The sequence below is a fragment of the Myotis davidii genome, unplaced genomic scaffold (assembly GCF_000327345.1).
Source record: "Myotis davidii unplaced genomic scaffold, ASM32734v1 scaffold575, whole genome shotgun sequence".
Taxonomy (NCBI): Eukaryota; Metazoa; Chordata; class Mammalia; order Chiroptera; family Vespertilionidae; genus Myotis; species Myotis davidii.
In genome coordinates, this window is record NW_006290306.1 from 1,135,909 (window position 1) to 1,139,437 (window position 3,529).

Sequence of the window (3,529 nt, forward strand, 5' to 3'; positions counted from 1 at the left end):
GTAATTTGGGTGGGTCAGGGTCTCAGGGAATCACCAGGGCAGAGCAAACAGTGATGGCTGCCAGTCAGCCATCTCCACATCTCCACTTCCCCACATCCCGTGCCCCCATGCAGTAACAATGATCCCTGCGAGTACCTCTGCAAGAAAGCCACCCTCGCTTTCTGACCTGATGCCAGAAAGTCCAGTTTCTCCCCGTAGGAGTCTTGGTCCCCAGAGTCTCACCAGAACCTGGAGTTCAGAGCAGTCGGGAGCCTGTATCTCCCTTCCAATTGAAAAAAAAAAAACAGTGCACCCAGTTGCCAGCTCATTTCACGCACCTCCGTACCTCTGCTCTTCCATGCCTCTGCACCTCCTACCCAGTCTCAATGCACTTTTTTCTTTCCTTCTAGTTGTAGAACTTCCACTCAGCCAGCTTTCCCGTGGTTCTGGATGATAGCCGTTTTGTCTTTTAGTTGTAGTTTTGGTATGGTTGTGAGAGGCAGCATGTACAGGTGTATACCTTATGCCACCATCTTGGTTCTCCCTGACTCACTCATTCTTATGTCCCCAGCTCAGACAAGTGCTCAGCACACACAGGTCCTCCATCAATATTTGTAGAATGAATAAAAGAAATGATGTAACAGCTATGGAGACTTACAGTCATACTAGTAAAATTATAATTATAGGCAGTAGTTGTCTCTGATTTTCTTCTACTTTCCCTAACCATAAAATACCCAAACACAAATCCAGATATGTAGTGGACATGGGTAGGTAAAATGGGATAGAATATATTTAATTGGAAAGTACCTAAGGAAAAAGAAACCTAATACCTACAATCATAGTACATATTACTCTTCTTTGTTCTTCCCAGTTTCCCCTCCTACCCTATGCCTTGCTTAGCCCAAGGCCCATTTTCACCAGTCCTTGCCTACTTATAAAATTCTGGTGATGCCAGTACAGGTAAGAATTTAAGGATAATCTCATTACAGAGTGTTTGCCTCTAAGTAGAGGGTGATGAAATTTAATTTAACGATTCAGCCAAACTTTAGTGGAGATATAGTTGATAGAGGTACCATACCAGATACCAGGAAATCAAATATTAATAAGACATCTTTCCAAGGAAAAAATAAATTACACAAATATAAAGCCAAGTACTCAAAGTCTAAGAAACCTCCAGAGGAATGTTGGAGATTTAGGAGAAGGAAAGTTGGGAGAATCCAGGACATTTTCATGGGGCAAGTGGCATTGAGATATATCTCCCTGTTGTTTGGGCCTGGCATAGACTGAGGTGAGCCAGGCATTCTAAGTGAAGGAAAGATAACAACAAAGACGCAAAAATGTTGGTGACATTTTTCCTTTCTGCTAGAGCTCAGCATGCACATAGGGACCAGAACAAGATGTTAATAGCAGTAACAACAGTGACTAATATTTATTGAGCTCTTACTACATGGCAGATACTCTTCATTTAATCCTCATGATTGAGCAAATTAGTAATGTTACTTCTCCCATTTATAAATGGAAGAAACTGAGGCATGGAGAAGTTAGGTAACTTGCCCAAGCTCACATCTCATTTAAGTGATGAAGCTGGGATTTAAATTCATATCATGTGGACTGCCATGTCATATTGCATTATTGACTACAATTTTAGACTGTGTTTCTCAAACTATGTTCCTGAGAATACTGGTCTTATGAAATGCCTAACCCACAAAAAAATTCTGTACTGGTCAAATAAGTTTAGGAAACCCTCTATAGTATACTGTCTACCCTCTTGGGAGAATCACCACAGTTATTATATAGTAAAAGTTCTGGTAACACCCATAGTATAAAAACATGTTTTAACTTTCTAACACAGTGTTTTCCAAATACATCTAACCAGAAACTCTGCATTCATCTAGCACTTATTGACAACCTAATACATAGAAATCTACAGAAAACTCTTGGGAAATACTGCCTTAGGACATTATTCCTCTCACTCTTCCTCTGCTGAGGAGGTACTCTCTAGAATGAATAATAATAGCTTCTATTCATTTAACACTAGGATTTTCCCAAGTGCTTTAACAAATATCATCTCATCTTATCATATTTTAAGCTTTCAAACTATTTTTCAAATTCCTTCTTTTTCCTTCTTTGAAGCAGTATCCTAAGTGATTGCAGTTCTAAAGTTGTATCTCAGAAAGTTAACACCCATGTCTATCTTTTTTACAAATCAGAATGGTGAAATATTCTACTACTTAAAAAAAGAGAGAGAGAGAAATCCTTTTCTTCTAACAGATTTTATCAGTTTCTAGGAATTACTTAAAATGTGCTTATGAGAGTAAATGTCAAAGATTAACAATTCTCAACTCCTTTAAGAGGTCCCCTCCCAGACATTTATTCTGATAAAATTACTTTCTGTTAAGGATTACTTTACAAGGAACACAATTTAAACTAAAACATTTTAAGAGAAAATGAGGGTGTGTTTATTTTTTAATAGAGCATTTTAATAGCCACATGACTTCCCCTCCCAGAAATATTTGCTTCCAAAAACAGAGTTTTGCTTAACTCAAAGGAATGACTTGCTAATGTTGGGTTGCAGGCTGCAAGGGGACTATCTGGAGAAGTGAAGGATGTTATTTTTATCCCTCACATCACCTCCTGAAGGCAATTGCCCTTTCCATCTACCAACAAACCTGGTAGATGGAAAGGGCAATTGCCTTCAGTTTATTCTGATTATCCCTACCCATTCTGTCTCCTTCTGAATTCCTGGAATGTGTGGACATTGAAATTCCAACTGGCGTGAATCCTGGCTCCATCACTAACTCACTGGGTAATGTTTATTAAACTACATTTATCTCATGTTCTTTATCACTAATTATAAAATAACACTGTTTAATAACGTTTTTGATGTGAGGATAAAACTGGAACAGATGCAAAGCTTCTAGCAGCCCTCCTGACAGACCAACACACCATAGGCGCCCAGTGAGTGGAAGGATGCAGATCTCCATTTGCCTCACAAACTGCTGGCAAGAGAGGCAGCCAGGAGCTGAATGTTGCCTCAGTGGCTCTAAGATCATACCTTTGAGATGCTTTCTTAACATGGAAAAGTGGATAAAAGCTTGTCTTTCTCGCCATAAAAACCCAAGAGGTGACTCAAGAAGACCACTGGCTCACCACCCACCACCATTTCTCTAGCACTTAATCCCATTCATTCCCCCAGTGGCTGCTCTGGGCCACATTCTAGGGCACCTGGCACTTGCCTTGGGAGGCACAGGGAGCACTCATTACTTCTCCTTGGCAGCTTGGGGCTACAAAACCATGCAGGTGAGTGGGGCACTAGAAAAGTTTTGTGGCTTGGGATGGAGGCAGGGGGCCAGGAAGCGAGCATATTCTCAGCCCAAATGCCAAGTTCAGTAGCTTCAATAAAACCACCCTAACCTACAAAGTCCAGAGGTCACCATTTGGAAATGGAAAACCACCACCAATCAATTATCATGGGCCACAGTATTGCTGGATTTCAAAAGGAGCTGGACAGCATGAGGTCAGGCCTGATTTCTCCCTTTAGCTGGCCCCA